The 17,545-nt window shown below is 42.0% G+C and overlaps 1 pseudogene; it reads left to right on the top strand.

Annotated features, from left to right (window-relative positions):
* The first annotated feature begins 1,020 nt into the window (after nucleotides 1–1,020).
* On the top strand, nucleotides 1,021–1,128 carry LOC111723322 (annotated as a pseudogene).
* Nucleotides 1,129–17,545: the final 16,417 nt, after the last annotated feature.

Here is a 17,545-nt window from a genome sequence, read left to right as displayed (position 1 = left end):
GTTTTCAGAGTCCTCAGACCTGTTCAATCCCTCTACCCCCTTCTTCTGCAACTGTTTTAGCCTCTTGGTCATCTCCAGGTCTCTTGCTATATTCGTCCACTCACCGTCCAGGATTCTGAAGAGAGACGGGAGATATGGATTAGGGTCCGAACTCTGCCTTCCATCGAATCTTGTCCTTGGGCAGATCAGCAAAATGGGGTAATCCTTGCCCTGCCATCCCACAGAGATGTGAAGTTAAGGGGTGGACAGCTTATCCTAAGCTGTTTTGTGATGCAAATTTAAGGGACTATTCATCATCATTGCAGCTACCCCCACGCACCTTCTAATCCCAAGTCCCTGTGAACCCTCTCGTCTCCTTCTCCCTCTTCTCATCTTCATTGACTTCCAAACATGCCCAGACTTTAGGACTTCAATTATCAACCATGAAATGTGGGGTCTGCTGAGCTCACTTGCTCCCAGGTGATCTGCCCTTTCCCTTCCAGCACATATATCTGTAAGGGTAGGAAGTGCAGAGTCCATCTGAAGTTTTGCTCTTCACTCAGGTTTTAGTCTAAATTTAGAGATGGCAGGCAGAGAGAGGAAGAGACTCTGGGAGAAATAAGTGTCAGATCTGTGGACCCCCGGAACTACAGCCCTCTTTCCTCTGCCTCTGCGTGGCTTCCTAGTGACACTCTAGTCTCAGAATATGGGTGAGCAGGAGCTGAGAAAACAGCCCTAGTATTAAATGTCTAGTCATAGCCCAGAGGTTCTAAAAGTTGACTTCGTAAGGGCGTATTCAGGTTTGCACTTAATTACACAGTCTGTTTCTGTTCCCATTCTCTGTGTATTCTGACACCAACGACGCATCTTCCCCAGTACCTTTTCCTGACTGGACTCTGTCTTATGCCTCTCTGTGTGAGAACAGTAGTTATTCATGATAAATTTGTGTAATCGGTTGAATAATATTGTACCTTAATTTTCCCAACCTGTTTTGTGTTATTCCCAACCAAATGACTTCTTCTCTTTAAAAACAAACGGAGAGACCTCCTGGTGCTTACCGAAGGCTGTGTTCTTACACTGACTATATAGAAAGAAGAGGCAGAGTAAACCTATCCTAGGTACACCCCAGCCCAGCTTGGGGAAACAGAGTGAGATGCTGTCTAAATAAATAAATACATACATAAATAAACTTTTTAAAGTATTCATTAGACTGTTAGGATGACATTAATGGAGGTAGTAAAGCAGAGGTGGGAGCTAGTTGAGAAAGACATGAGAAATTATTGGGACGTAGGAAGGTGAAGTTAAGCGTAATCTACACTTTTGAGAAGTATGGATAACAATATGAAAAGATTAATTAGATGAGTTAACATGGGAGAATTAGAGCATTTCATAGGTATAGAGACAGGAGCCATCAACGGAGGAATTTAAAGTACAAGAGAATATACCAATGGAACAAGGAAGGTCTGAGAGAAGAGGGATGAGAGGGCAAGGAGAGGCTTAGATAGAAGTTTGGCTTTAAATGAGAAAAGAACTTTATTTGAGGGGGGAGGAGAAGAGATGAGAATGGATGTAGATGAGGAAGTAGGAAGTTAAAGGACACCACAAGGGACCTTAGTTTCTGCCAAGAGAAAAGGTCTTTTTTTTTTGAAAGAGAAAAGGTCTTTTTTTTCTAATAGCTGCTATATCTCACTATCCCTTGGATAGTTCCCCAGTCTGGCTGTGGGATGGAAGAAAATGACCCCAGCCTTCCTTTTTTGAAGATCTTGACAGGAAGTAGGCAAATAAGTTGCATTCAGGGAGGCAGCAGGGTGAGCATGGACCTGAGCCCACTCTGCTCTTGCTTTCGCTGTAGCCTTGGGGAAGACATTGCTCTGAGCCTTCCTCTGCTGCAGTATTAATAATGAAATCAACTTGCAGGGCAGTTATGAAGGTCAGAAGAAATGTATTTGCAACCAATTTCCAAACTTTACACATAGCTTTAATCCTCAAATTGCTGTAGTCTCACCCCATCTCTCTTCATTACAGGAAGTACTGTCTTTTTTCCAGGCTCCTATCTCAAAGTATTTCTGAGAAAACTCAAGAAACACATGCTCCAAAGGTCAATACTGCTACTTACTTGTCATCAGAGTCTACCACAAAGATCCAAATTATTACTTTCTCCTTCTGCAGTAATACATTTGTCTCAAGATAGACCATTTTGCCTAACTTGAACATTGACTGTGTCTTCAATACCATGCAGAAAATACCTAAGATCAAGAATAGTTTTGTTAAGACTTTGCTGAAGGTTTGTTAAGACTTTTCTTTGTGATAAGTGCTCTTCTTCAAGAACTTGAAGACAAAGTATCACTGCTCTTGGGGTCTCCCAGGGTCCTCTTCTGGGCAATTTTCTGTTTACTCTGGGGGTCGCCATCATGTAGCAGGGAACAGCTGACCCAACTCCAGAGGGAATGCTTCAATATTCACATATTCGGGAATGATTGACAATGGCAAAGTTTATTATGTTCGGGGGACCCCTGCCCCATGCATAGAATCTGATATTATCCTTTGACTCAAAGACAGTAGAACAACAACAAAACAATCTCTCTTCCCCCCAAGAACTGGTACAAAATAACACCACGAGTAGCCCCGTACAATTCCTCCTTCTCTTGAGATCAACAGAAACTCAAGCCATTGCAAGATATGTTTCTGTCAAGCCATCTGAAGTGTTGGCTTCTATCTCCAGTGAGAAATGGGTTGAATAATAGCCTACACATCTTCCGGGAATAAGCCATGATATCTGAAGAAAGATAGGATGAAGAAAGAACATCTGAATACTGGAAATAATGATGACCTTTTACATTTCCACAAGTTCGAGCTAGTGTTCTCAGATATCTCTCTTCTGGAAAGAGTCTTTGTTCTACACCTGATAACCAAAAATCCACTGGGGTGGTCCTCCTTGAAGTGCCTGTGGGATAGATCTGTGCTTTTGTGTTCTCTGGCCTCACCTTAGCAACTTTGTGCCTCTTTATATTATCCTTCTTTCCATTCTTCCAAAGTGCCAAGATCTTTTCAATCTCAACATTTTGTACATGCTGATCCCTCTATTTGAAACATTCTTCCCATTCCTTAACCCACTAACTTTTGTTCCTTCTTTATGTATTTCTTAAATGACCTTTTCTGAGAAGACTTTCTTGACCCCCTTTCCCTTAAACCAGATCCTCCTGTTACAACCTTAAATCACACCATTTCCTTTGATTCCTTAAAAACATTTATAACAAGGGCCAGGCACAGTGGCTCACACCTGTAATCCTAGCATCCTGGAGGCCAAGGCAGGTAGATCTTGAGCTCAGGAGTTTGAGACCAGCCTGAGCAAAAGCAAGACCCTGTTGCTAAAGAAATAGCTGGGCGTTGTGGTGGGCCCCTGTAGTCCCAGCTACTCAGGAGGCTGAGGCACTAGGATCACTTGAGCCCCAAAATTTGAGGTTACTGTGACCTATAATGCCATGGCACTCCACCAAGGTCACAAAAAAAATTGTAATAGTTTGTAGCTTTATATATATGTATAGACTTTTGGAATTATTTATTCAATTGGTCTCTCCCTTTCTAGAGCTATTTCCAAGGAGACATAGATCATGTTTCTTTTGCTCACTTCTATACCCCCATTGCCAGGCACATATTAAATAATCAGTAATTTTTTTCTTTAATGAATGAATGGATAAATGAACATTTATGTAGTCTGCCATAAGCGTCTATGTGTAAGGAGACAGAAAATTAATTGAAATATTTTTCATCTTGTAGTTTCTACTCTGGATGAACTCTTTTGTTGCCTAATACTCACTTTCCCTTTTATTCTTGCTAGCAAAGTCTTTGCTCAGAGGTGTATCAGATGGGTAGAACCCGACCACCGTAGCCCCAGTCTCCTTCCTTGCGACTGACTTATGCTAGGCTTGTGCTCCAGCTCTGGCCTATGGGAGGTAAAGAAATGCTTATTCTAGTGAAAGAGGCAAGGGGAGATCTGCCGAGGACTTCTGGAATAGGTTTCTCCAGAAAAGTTAATGTTTTCTGCTTCTAGGCATCAATAGGTTTGGATATGATGACAGGAATTGCAGAAATGAAGCCAAAACATCCAGTTGAACAAGGTGAACATTTCTTTCAGGGAAATAGGGTAGGAGCCAGAGATGGCTCACAGGCCTGGAATTGCCTCTGCTCTGCCTTGCTCGTTGCCTTAGGTAATAACTCTCATATGGCTTAGGTCAGTGAACTTTCTGAATACACTTTATGTGGCATTCCAGCATAGTAGATACCCACACATGTAATGTACAAAGAAAACAAAAATTTCACAAAGCTAAACCACTCCTATGTGCAAGGTATACTGATATTTCTCCTTTTTCTTCCATTCTACTATTGCATTTTTTAAAAAATATATGTTTGTTCAAGGCACTCTAAGATGATTTTGCTCCCTGCAAAGAGCTGTGACCTATAGTTAAAAACATTTTGGGGCTTTCTGTAGATTCTGGAGCCAGAATACCTGAGCTGATAGTTTTGTTACATCAGACAAGTTTCTTAACCTATGATTCAGTTTTCTTATATTTGATGGGGTTAATAATAATATCTCTTTTACAGGGTTCTTTCAAGGATTCAATTAGCTCATATATGTAAAGCACTTAGAAAGCGAAGCCATTGAGAAGTCTGAACAGAAGACTGACATTATCCTACAAAGATGAGCAAGGCATGGTCCTCATTGTCACACAGCTTACATTCTTGTGAGAAAGATATAATACAGAGATACTGGGATAAAGATAAACACAGATTAGTCCAGAATCATGAAGAAGAAATGTGCATTACAGTCTGAGAAATCAAATCTAATCTTTAAGAGGTAGGACTGGGATATAAAATGAATTGTGAAAATTCTACCTACTATTTTTTTTTTTCCCAGTTTTTGGCTGGGGCTGGGTTTGAACCCACCACCTCTGGCATATGGGGCTGGTGCCTCACTCCTTTTAGCCACAGGTGCTGCCCTACCTAATCTTTTTTTAAACAAGTAGACTAATTTTTAGAGCAGTTTTAAGGCTACAGAAAAATTGAGCAGAAAATTCAGAGAGTTTCCGTATTTCCCCTAGTCTTGGTCCACACATAGTTTTCCCTATTAACAACATCTTGGTACGTTTAGTGTAGTACATTTGTTACGATCGATGGACCAATATTTACACATTATATTAACTAAAGTCCATAGTTTACATGAGAGTACATTCTTTTTCTTGTACATTTTATGAATTTGACCTTTGCAGTATTATATATAATAGTTTCACTTCTCTAAAATTTCTCCGTTTCTCCTAGTAATCCTTCCTTCCTCCATCTCACCCCCAACTACTGATCTTCTTACTGTCTCCATAGCTTAGCCTTTTCTGTTATTGAATGTCACATAATTGTATCTATACAGTATTTAACCCTTTCAGATTAGCTTCTTAACTTAGAATTATCTATTTGCCTTTAGAAAACCTCTCTGAATACAGAATATACTCATAAAAAAAAAAAGATTAAGAATTTTAAAGTGGGACAGAAGTGGTGTGGCTCATGCTTATAATCCTAGCACTCTGGGAGCCAAGACAGGTGGATTTCTTGATTGCTCTATGACCCTGAGGGTGGGTCTTGCTGAAGACCAGCCTGAGCAAGAGTGAGACTCTAGCTCCACAAAAAAATAAGAAAAATTAGCCAGATATTGTGACAGGTGCCTATAGTCCCAGCTACTAGGGAAGCTGAGGCATGAACAGCACCTGAACCCAAGAATTTGAAGTTGCTGTGAGCTGTGATGATTCCATAGCACGCAACCCCAGGGTGACAGAGTGAGACTCCGTCTCAAATAACAATAACAATAATAATTTAGAAGTGTATTTTCAGCATTATTGATGTCTTAGAGCAACCAACCAATAGGTACTACCAATTTTCTTAACAAGTATCTGCTTAATAAATATTTGCTGAACAAATGAATGAATGAATCCCCAGGACTACGATTACAACATTAGCAGATGGACAATAAATATTTGTTGAACTGAACTATAGTCCTGACATCTTGATCACATTTAGGAGGTTCCCAGTTCTCCTTGATCATTCACCTAAGAGAAACAAATAGAGGAGGAGGCACAAGATGGCAGCTGAGTAACAGCTTCCTTGCAAATGGGCACAAATTGAGTGAGTCTGTGAGTCAGTAAGTCTGGGGATAGAAGACTCCAGGCATTTCTGGCTGATGGGCTCTGCCCAGAAACATCCCTTTTGGGACACAGGGAATCAGCAAGAGACTTCTGGACCCCATGAGGAGGACAAAAGCAGTGGAGAACTGGCAAGTGTTTTCGTGTGTTTGTTTGGTCTAATCCTCCTGGCAGCTGTAAGTACAACAGCAGTGAGATTGCAAACTGGAAAGGCCTTACCTGTGAGCTGTTTTGGTTTCTTTTGGACTTGGCACTCAGTTGAACTACCTTGGGAGAACTTGGGCAAGAGTGCAGAGGACTTCAAGTGTTGTCTAGGGCCCCAGACTGAGTGACTAAGCCAGACAGAGCTAATAGTGTTTGGCTGTGGGCTGTATGGAGCCATTGTGGGAGAACTGCCCAGGCAAGCTCCACCCTCAGGGTCGCAGAGAGCAAGGATCGGAAGGAGCTAGTAATCTAGTGACCAAGCAGCCAAAAGGCAGGGACTGAGACGCCTTACAGCCTTGGCCCTCAGGGACATAGAGTGAGACCAGTTCTGGCACACTGTAAGTGGATAGCCACTTCAGGAGTGATCCCAGTGACAAGTGCTTTCCTGGGAAAGCTTCTGCTTGGTCAAGGTTAGCAGTTTAAAGTGACTTTTAAGCAGACTGAGTAGAAATTTAGGCTCTCCACCCTGCCAGGTTTGAGAAATCAGCAGAGGCCTCCAGTCTCCATCTCATACAGCCATTATCAGTATTCTCATTAACCTTTCATACCCTATACAGGGGTCCTCAAACTTTTTAAACAGGAGGCCAGTTCACTGTCCCTCAGACCATTGGAGGGCTGGACTACAGACCTGGGATAAGTTGGCTGCTAAGCAGGACAGGCAGCGGTGGCAAAAAACCAGGTGGGCCAGAAGAATGTCCTCAGCCCTCGGTGGGCTGCATGTGGCCCTTGGGCTATAGTTTGAGGATGCCTGCCCTAGAAGATCACCTGTTGCCCAGACAATATTCAGCAAGATATTTATACTACTTTGTTTTTGTTTTTTTTTCTTCTTGTTTTTGTTTTTTATTTTCAACATTTTTCCCTCTAGATTTTTCTTCTTTTTTTTCCTTTTTTCTTCATATTTCTAGTTTAAATACAATTTTCCATTGTTGCCTCTTTTAACAATTAGAACTTCATTTTTGCTAGTGTTTCTACCCTTATTATTTATTTTTTTTCCCTAATTTTATCCCATAAAGTTTTTGGTTTGTTTATTTTGGTTTGACTTATAGCATTTTTGTCTTTCCTCTATACTCAGTGGAGGTGGGGTACTGTGTCCAAACAGGCTAGCAAAGAGCTGCTGACTTCAAGGGAACCACCCAACCCAGCACCCCTAGAGGTTGGGTTTTTTGTTGCTGTTGTTGTTTTTTGCAGTATTTGGCTGGGGCTGGGTTTGAACCTGCCACCTCTGGCATATGAGACTGGCGCCTCACTTCTTTGAGTCACAGGTGCTACACAAGGGGGGTTTTAAGGTTGGGTCAAAGTACCCTTCTGTACACCTATATTGCTCCTGTCTCCCTCTTTGTGTGCCTCTCTGTTTCTTGTCAATATTCCCTTTTACCCACCCCCTCTCCTTTCTCTTTTCTTTTTTTTTCTTTCTTTTTTTTTCCCTTTTTCCTCTTTAATCTTCTCATCCTTCTGGTCCTGTACCAAAAGGACTCATGGAAACCCTAGTCCAGAGGCACAGTAACTTAAAGAGCAAGAGGAAGTGAAAGGAAAATTAGGGCAAGAAAACAGATTAAAGAAAACACTCATAAGAAAGAATCAGAAGAAAAATCCTGGCAACATGAAAAACCAGTCCAGAGCAACCCCCACCCCCACCCCCAAGGAACCATGAGGAAGCTAGCTACTGCAGAGGATTTCACCTATAAAGAAATGTTAGAAATGACAGAAAGGGAATTTAGAATACAGATGATGAAAACAATGAAGGAAATGATGGAAACAATGAAGGAAACTGCTGCTAAAGTGGAAAATAACCAAAAGGAAATCCAAAATCAGAATCAAATCAGAGATGAATGATACAAAGAATATACAAAGGATATAGCAGAGCTGAAGGAACTGAAGCAGTCCATTAGGGAACTTAAAGATGCAATAGAAAGTATCAACAACAGATTAGACCAGGCAGAAGAAAGAATCTTAGAGGTATAGGACAAAGCTCTTGAGATAACTCAGATGTTAAAGAGGCAGAAAAGAAGAGAGAGAAAGCAGAACATTCACTGAGAGAATTATGGGACTTTATGAAGCATTCAAACATATGAGTTATAGGTATCCCGGAAGTGGAAGAAGAATGCCCCAGGGGAATGGAAGACATATTAGAGAATATTATACATGAAAATTTTCCAAATGTCACCAAAGATTCTGACACATTCCTTTAAGAGGCATATCAGACCCCAGGTTGCCTCAACTCTAACCAAGCTTCTCCAAGACACATTGTGATGAACCTGTCCAAAATCAAGACAAAAGAAAAGATTTTTCAAGCTGTCAGGAGTAAGTGCCAGTTGACCTACAGGGGCAAACCCTTCAGAGTGACGGCAGATTTCTCTAATGAAACTTTCCAAGCAAAAAGACAATGGTCATCTACCTTTAATCTACTTAAATAGAACAATTTCCAACCCAGAATTCTATATCCTGCTAAGTTAAGCTTTAAAATTGATGGAGAAATAAAATCATTTACTGATATACAAACACTGATGAAATTCACCACAACACCACCAGCTCTATAGAAAATACTTCAACCCGTTCTACACACTGACCATCACAATGGTCAACAGCACAACAGCACAACAGCAAAGTAAGAACTCAGAAATTAAAGAACAGAACTTAATTTCTGCACTGATGCAAAATATAAAACTAGGCAGTGGACTCTCACAAAATAAGATGAATAGAACACTACCACACTTATCAATTATCTCAGTAAATATTAATGGCTTGAATTCCCCACTGAAGAGGCATAGATTGGCTGACTAGATTAAAAAACACAAGCCATCCATTTGCTGTCTGCAGGAAGCACACCTAGCTTCAAAAGATAAGTTAAAACTCCGAGCAAAGGGTTGGAAGACAATTTTTCAGGCAAACAGAATTCGGAAGAAAAGAGGAGTTGCAATTTTATTTTCAGATCCATGTGGATTTAAAGCAACAAAAGGCAAAAAGGACAAAGATGGTCACTTTATATTGGTCAAGGGAAAAATACAACAAGAAGACATTTCAATTCTAAATATTTATGCACCCAACTTAAATGCTCCCAGATTCTTGAAAACAGACCTTACTCAGTCTGAGCAATATGATTTCCTATAATACCATAATAAAGGGGACTTTAACACTCCTCTTAAAGGACTTGACAGATCCTCTAAAGAGAAATTAAACAAAGGTATAAGGAACTTAAATGAGACCCTAGAACGACTATGCTTGATAGACATATACAGAACATTCTATCCCAAAGATAAAGAATATACATTCTTCTCATTGCCCCATGAAACATTCTCCAAAATTGATCATAACCTAGGACACAAAACAAACCTCAACAGAATCAAAAGAATTGAAATTTTAACTTGTATCTTCTCAGACCACAAGGTGCTAAAGGTGGAACTCAAGTCCAACTAAAGCGTTCAACCCCACACATGGTTAAGCAAGCAGGTATACCATCCCTGGGAGCTCATCAAGACTAGTAAGATGAAAGGAGCCCAGAGGCTCTCCAGACAGGGCAAAGTTATTGCAACTAAGCCAGTGCACAGTCTCAGCAGGTGTGTGGGCAGAAGCCCTTCAGCAGGGCTAAATCCTTTGAACTCCTGATAGACAGTTTAGATTAGGAAACCTGGCTGACTTGCCCTAAGAAGATGAAACTGGTTTTCCCTTCCCCTTTTCTAAATCCGTTATAGGCTGACCATTTGTTAATGACCCCCTACCCTATGTTGTTTACCCAGCCTTTCCTTCTTTGGGGGGATTTGGGATTCTTTTAACTGTATCTTTTTGTTGTTCTTGTTGTTGTTGAGACAGAGTCTCAAGCTGTCACCCTGGGTAGAGTGCTATGGCATCACAGCTCACAGCAACCTCAAACTCTTGCTCTTAAGCTATTCTCTTGCCTCAGCCTCCCAAGTAGCTGGGACTACAGGTGCCTGCCACAATGCCCAGCTATTAACCCTATCTTTTGACATCTTTGTATTTTGCATAGAAGCTTTGTGTTAAAACTCAATAAAAGTCAGGCAAGGGGGCTGGATGGGGGGAGGGAGGGTGATTGGTGGGGTCACCTCTATGGTTTATCTTACAAGGGTACAAGTGAATCTTTCTAAAAGCAGAGTATGAATGTCTTAACTCAATAACTAAGAAAATGACATGAAGGTTATATTAACCAGTTTGATGAGAGTATTTCAACGTGTATGAAAACAGCACACTATACCCTATGATTGCATTAATGTACATAGTTATGCTATAAAAAATAAAATAAATAAATAAATAAAAATAAAACTCAATAAAAGTCTTCTGGAAAAGCCAGAGATCTGCTGCATTGACTCAAAATGCCTCCATGGCGTGAGAGTCAATGTATGTCCCTCCAGGCTCTGAGACTACATTAAGTTCATATAAGGTCTTGTGATTTTTACCTCCAGTGTCTTCTCCCCTGTCTACACCCAACCCAGGTTGGGGTCTGTAGCAAACCCCGACAAGTATAGATCCCATATTTATTTCTTTATTGTCTCATTGCTTACTTGTACAACATCCCAGAATTGCATATTTTTCTCATACAGTCAAGGGAAATTTAAAAACTAATTCAGTCCCATGACTACTAACTGAGATTTCAAAATCAGGGTTATGTCTGAGATTCTGGATAGAAAAATAAAGCTTGAGTGTGAGTTCCAAGTTTATTCTATATGAACCATAATTAATAAACTCAACACTTCTTATAGTAACAAGACTTTCTAATCCTATACCTTTTCTTTTAATAAAGTATATCCTTTGTCACCTTTTTGGTTTTTTTGAATAGTCACCTTCCATAACACTTTTAACAATTGGCCCCTCAACATAAATTTTAATTGATTAACTTGAATTAAAAATCTCTTCTTATGTCAATTACAATGAAATATCTTTATTGCCTGCTTGTGTCTCATTAACCACCATGCTGTGGGCACTTATTAACAGAAAGAATCTGCATTTGTGGAATGTCAAGTTAGAAGGAACTGTATTAGAAGCATTCAAATGGTCTGGGTTTTTCTTGCTGAGTCCTGAAAATTCTGCTGGTCAGGGTTTCAACAATGGGGAAATCACTGCCTAGAGAAAACTTACAGCCAAAAGTCCTTGGCCCTTCTGACTGGGTTATGAAACCTCCTCACCACACAGCCAGTTAGTGGCTGTCAGGACCAGAATCCAGGAGATACCTCTGTCTAAGACCCTGTCTTCAGCCCAAGAAAGTGATCTGATGGATATCGGTCTTCTACTTTTTTCCATTTGATTATCAGAGACAGACAATAGAAAACAGCCCTAGAACACAGAGATCAGGAAATACTTATTAACTGACAGATTGATACCCTGGACCCCACCTGCCCAGGTCACCCTAGTACAAAGCCAAAGAAGGAATGACACCCAGACCCCCACAATTTCCACCTCTCTCCTTGACTCTGCCTCACCCAGGAAGGAGCTGTGCTGAACAACTGTCAGACAGAGGGATGTCCACTAAGTGGCCACAGCATGTAAAGGAGCCAGGAAATGAGGATCATGGGAGAAAGATGGAAGGCTAGGGTGGCAGAAGACTGGAGGGAAAAGAGGCAGGCGGTGGGGTAAAGAGGCTGGAGGCAAGATTGCCCACTCTCTCACAACTGTTTCATCCAGTGGGGTCTCAGAAACTATTTGTTTTTCCTTCCCTTTTGGCTTTTGCAAAGAGTATCTTTCCCTGGGAGGCCCCTGTGGCTCAGTGGGTAGGGCACTGGCCCAATATACTGAGGGTGGCAGGTTCGAACCCGGCCCTGGCCAAACTGCAACAAAAAAGTAGCCAGGCATCATGGCGGTGCCTGTAGTCCTAGCTACTCAGGAGGCTAGAGCAAGAGAATAGCCTAAGCCCAAGAGCTAGAGGTTGCTGTGAGCTGTGACGCCACGGCACTCTACTAAGGGTGACAAAGTGAGACTCTGTCTCAAAAAAAAAAAAATAGAATATTGTTCCAGCTTATGTCTTACATCTTAATTAAAGAGATGGAGGCATACAGTGTGTGTGTGGTATGTATGGGTGCCCACATGTCTATTTACTTTCTGTACCAAATGAGCACCTGTCCAAAACTGAACTCTATGGAATAGAGCCACTCAAACTTGGCACCCTCAGAGAGCTTGCAATAAATTCCAAGAAATTGCATTCTGACTAGGCAATGAGGGCTAGCTCAGCTCCAGAAGATGCCTGTATAAGACTTTTCTAAGAGCCAAATACCCGTAGCCCACTCAGTCATTTCTCCACTTGTCTGCTGGCGAAAGGCCTTCATGCAGCTCAGCTGTCATTTCTTGACTGTCACGCTGCCGATCGCAAGGAATTGAACCACACAAACCTGAACTTAAGTCCAAGGAAATACATCTCAGCCCTCCAGGGAGTTTTCACAACAAACATAACTTGCAGGGTTCTTCCAAAGACAAAGGGAGATTTTAGATGTAAGAATGCTTTAAATAATGGAATATTTGAGCTAATAGTATTGCCATATATTCCAATGGCATATATAGCAGAGCTCACTAGTGCCCTTGCAATTGAGAGGAAGAGGAAGGGGACTATAGTAGTAATCTGCTTCTGATGGAAAGTCTAAGGGGCGTGAGGTCTAGGCAGCAATCAAGTTGTAGATATGTGAGAAACCATGAGCATCAAGTTCCCAGGGTGAATGGCGCTACATGATTAAAAACAGCTTTGTTTTGCTCCTTTCTCTCCCTTTCTCTCTCTCCCTCTCTGTCCCACACCCCCTACAAAGGAAACCAAATGCAAATTTGTGCTTATTCTATAGGCTCAGATGCCAGACCCTTTCTTATCAGGAAACTGAAGTTCTCAGTTGGCTTAGCAACCGAGGCCTGGTTTCAGGAGGCCAGGATAGGAGGTGGAGCAAAGATTGTTTATCAGCTCATTCTGGGGGAGGAGGTGGAACCATCACCCACAGCACTAACCAGAGGAAACTGTCTGTTCCCCAAGGTTGTTGTGAGACTTCCTGCCAAAGCACCTGATAGAACAGTTCACAGCAGAAGCAGACCCTCACCACCAAGTCTTTCTTTTCGTAGACAGAAATGGGAGGATGGGAGGGTTTATGAATGACCAAGCAACTGCCTCCCAGGTCAGACCTAAGCTCTCTGCTCTTTGGATGAGGCTTTGGGCAGAAAAGCACTAGGCTTTGAGTCAAGAATTCCTGAATTTTATTTTTTTACTATTTTTTTTTTTTTAGATAGAGTTTTACTTTGTCTCACAGCAACCTCAAACTCGGGCTTAAGCCATTCTCTTCTCTCAGCCTCCCAAGTGGCTGAGATTACAGGCTGAGCTACCACATCACCTCGCTATTTTTAGAGATGAGGTCTACTCTTACTCAGGCTGGTCTTGAACTCTTCAGGAAATCCACCTGCCTGGGCCTCCCAGAGTGCCAGGATTACAGGTGTGAGCCACCATACCTGGCCAATTCTTGCATTTTTATCCTAGCTCTGCCGTTTGACTCCTTCCTTAGAATGGGAGAGGCTATAAGGCCCCCTCTCATGAGGGTTAAATGACTTTCTCTGCCATACATTTAATTTTCTCCCTTCCTTCCTAGTTCTCAGAATCCCTGTATCTTTCTTCTTGCACTGCCAATCAAGACTGCAATTTCTGTTGACTTTATTTTGCAGAACAATTTATTTTTCCTTGTTTTATTTTTTGCTCTCAAGACTAGATCCTAGGACCTAACTTTTCATAATCAAAATGTTTTGCTAGCCAAAAAAGAGAAAAAATAATTCTACATGGCGGCACCTGTAGCTCAGTCAGTAGGGCGCCGGCCACATACACGGAGGCTGATGGGTTCAAACCCAGTCTGGGCATGCTAAACAACATGACAACTGCAACAAAAAAATAGCCAGTGGTTGTGGTGGGCACCTGTAGTCCCAGCTACTTGGGAGGCTGAGGCCAGAGAATAGCTTAAGCCCAGGAGTTGGAGGTTGCTGTGAGCTGTGATACCACGGCAATCTATCCAGGGCGACAGTTTGAGACTCTGTCTCAAAAAAAAAAAAAAATCTACGTGGACTTTAGGGGTCCTCCGGGCATTGTTCTCATCACAGGCCACTTTACAATAATCTGAAATAGTGCCCTTCTCCGTGTCCCTCCCATGTCTTTCAGTAGCTTATTTGTGACATCTTCCATAATTACAGTGTCATTGTGTCAACATCTTATCAAAACATGTTTATTATATACACCTGCCAAACATGTAGGGAAGGTATTTTATAACAAAATTGCAAAAGGCAATCAACAGTGGAAATTGTTCATCACCAACCCAACATTCTTCTGACCACGTGCCACTTGTTCCCTGCTGATAGCACTCCTATTTGTCAGTTAACAGTTGAAAGTCATTGACTTTGAGGAGGCGATATCCCTGCCCCAGCCAAAAGGGATGAATTGTAATTTGCCTACAGCAAACTTAATAAGGTCATTCTTCTAAATTTTGTCACATGACCCAGTGAGATAAGAAAGGAAGTTTACTGGATGTAACTTCCAGGAAAGTTTTGTTTTGTTTTTTTTTCTGGGTGAAAAGGGACAAACTCAACTGGTAGGGCCTCTTTTATTCCTCTGCCATTTTTTTTTTCTTATAAGAAATACTGGCATTATGCCAGGAAGTACAGCAGCAATTTTGGGACTAGGAAGCACAGGAAAAGGGATAAAGAAACAATTTGTTAAAGTGTGGTGTAACAGAAAGATAGCAAGAGCCTGGGATACTGGTGGCAACTTGAGTAGCCGACCAGCCTTGGTCTAACCAGTTATATGAAACAGGCAAGCTTCCATTTGTTTATGTCATAATAGTTGGGTTTTTTACTATATATAAATGCAGTCCTAACTGATACATAGTTCTTGCTCTCAAAATATAGTTAAAGGCTTAGTATATTCATCTTGGAATCATTTTTTTGTTTGTTTGTTTATTTTAATTGTCACAATGTCTTGCTCTTAATCCCAGCTACAGTGCAGTAGTGTCTTTGTAGCTCACAGCAACCTCCAACTCCTGGGCTCATGTGACTTTCCTGCCTTCCAAGTAGCTGGGACTACAGGTGTGTGCCACCACATTTGGCTAATTTTCCTATTTTTGTAGAGATCAGGTTTTCCTCTTGCTCAGGCTGGTCTCAAACTCTAGACCTCAAGCAATCCTCCTACTTCAGCCTCCAGAGTTCTAGGATTGCAGGCATGAGCCACTGTGCCTGGCCTTGGCATCACTCTTGATTTCAAATTCAGTGCCTAAGCAAATCCTGTCTGCACTACCACCTGAGCATGTCCCAGTTTGCAACCATTTCTCACTACCCCTGCTGCCCTTGACCCAGACTAAGCCACCACCATTTCTTGCTTATAACATTGCAGTATTCTTTTAACTGGGCCACCTATGCCTACTCTTTCCTCCCTTCAGTCAATGCTAAACATGGCAGCAATAATGATTCCATTAAGAAATAAATAGTATCACTTCTCTCATAAAAACCCTCCAACGGTGGCCAATTTGGACACCAACATCCTTAGAATGACCACAGGATGCCTGCGTGATAGCAGCAGGGCTCACCTCATTTGTTTTCACCATCCAGACCTGCATGTTGCCTAACGTCTGGCAACAGTAATTGTTTCATATGGCTTATGTAGTTTTCTAGCTTATAGTGTGAGAATCACTCAGTCGTGACTGGAGGTGGCCAGAACACTTAAGAACCTTAAAAACCGTGTTAAGTACTTCAGCTCATGAGATAGTAAGTAGAATGTGGAGATGGGTTAGAGTTCCCCGGCATGTGATGGAGGAACTGAAACTCAGTGGGGTCAAATCATTTGCTCAAGACAAAGCTATTATTATGAGAAGATCCCAGGTGCTTTGCAGCCCAGGGCTATCCTTCCCCACCCAGGGCATACCCTCCCTTCCCCAGCTTAGCCACTCTGAGCACTCTCTCCCCCTCCGTTGCCTTCTCCTCTTCAGTTTCTGCCGTCTGGCATTTGGGATGCTGACTTCTTTAGCCAGGTTCCCAGCAAGTCCTGTTTATCCCTTCATTCAGCCTAGCTAGAAAAGGTCTTTCAGGACTAAGTGTATCAGAAAGATGAGATCTACTTGCTCCCTCCTGAACTAGTAGGACAAGCTTTCTGATTGTTCTTACTTTGCCATCTGCTTCAAATTTGCCCAAAGGTCCCCTTACCAACATGTCACATGCACTGTAAGGCCATGTCTGAAGCATACTGTGAACAGCAACACTTAAGCAAATAGAATTTTTCAAAAAATAACTTGAGTTAACTTGTAGGAACTGACGGCCCCCTGCAAAGCTGGAGTTAGCAGACAGCCTCCTGCTGCCTGGCGTTTCCCTGTCTGCTCAGAAGCAAGTATCTCTTTGTCCAAGGTCCTGCCTTTACCAGGATAGCCCTTAGCTGATGTCGATGAAGTGGGAGTAGAAAGGCCCAGGCCTTCTAGTCTGGAGGGAGATAACTCTGACGGTTATCACTTATTCTTGAACTTGAAGCTCCATCAGAGCTGCATAAAAACTCAGCTTCTTCCTCTGCCCAATCCTATTCCCTCCTTTCCTTTCACAAGCAATAATTCCTGACAAACAACTTGTGCCCACATTCCAGTTGCACAGCTGCTTTTGGAGAACCCAACCTCTGATGTAGGAAATGACAACTGGGCTTTGGCAGCTTCAGGCCAGTCCAGTGTCCCTGCAGCCAGGAAAAGATTAGACAGAAGAGCTACCCTGACACTTCCTTTCTATATCAATATGACAGAAAATTGAAATGAGTGTAGAAAAATACATTCTGTATGTAATTTCTGGGAAATAATTTGAGGTAATATTTACTGAGTATATGCTCTGAGCAAGATACTAAATTAAATACTTCATGCACATTATTCCATTTAATCCCCTCACACAAACCTATGGGGGGAGAATATGCTTGTTGTTTGCATTTTATAAAGACCCTAGCCTCTCAGTCTTGTGAAGAGTCGGGGCAGGCTGGTGGGCAGATGACAAGTGATGATTTCAGGTCCCCTCCAGAGTTCTGATCTGTCTTCTACAGCATGAGTCCCTGTGGGTGGCTTTGTTCTTATTGCTGGCTGCTGCTTACATCCTCTTTTTCTGCCTTCCTCCCTACACTCTCAAATCTGCAGATCTGGCAGCCCCTTCTCAGGCCCCACTAGCAAATCAGAGGCACTTTCAGTGCCCAACCCCCACCTCAAAAATAG

This window comes from Otolemur garnettii, unplaced genomic scaffold (genome assembly GCF_000181295.1).
Source record: "Otolemur garnettii isolate 467f Iridium unplaced genomic scaffold, OtoGar3 scaffold00010, whole genome shotgun sequence".
Classification (NCBI taxonomy): domain Eukaryota; kingdom Metazoa; phylum Chordata; class Mammalia; order Primates; family Galagidae; genus Otolemur; species Otolemur garnettii.
This window is presented reverse-complemented; position numbering and strand designations above follow the sequence as displayed.